Source organism: Odontomachus brunneus, unplaced genomic scaffold (genome assembly GCF_010583005.1).
Source record: "Odontomachus brunneus isolate Ranch 3 - 2012 unplaced genomic scaffold, Obru_v1 Obru_scaffold_079, whole genome shotgun sequence".
Lineage (NCBI taxonomy): Eukaryota > Metazoa > Arthropoda > Insecta > Hymenoptera > Formicidae > Odontomachus > Odontomachus brunneus.
Window position 1 is genome coordinate 913,420 of NW_022639529.1, and position 263 is coordinate 913,682.

The following is a 263-nucleotide window of genomic DNA, read 5'->3' on the forward strand; positions in this document are numbered from 1 at the left end:
ATTTTAGGTGCAAAGAAAAAAAAATTTAATATAATTATAGAAGATTATTTATATATTGCGCAGTATAGAAGAAAGAAAAATAAGAAGAGAGATGCAGCAAAAGAAACACGAAGAAAAAATGGATGCACTAAAACGTATAGAAAATATAGTGGAAAAAGTATTGAGAAAAGACGGATAAGATACTTTTTAGTAGTTTCCTACTTCAATGTTCGGTTTCAGTTCAGTTTATTTCGTTTTTAAATTGTATTTTATTAGTAATTTTG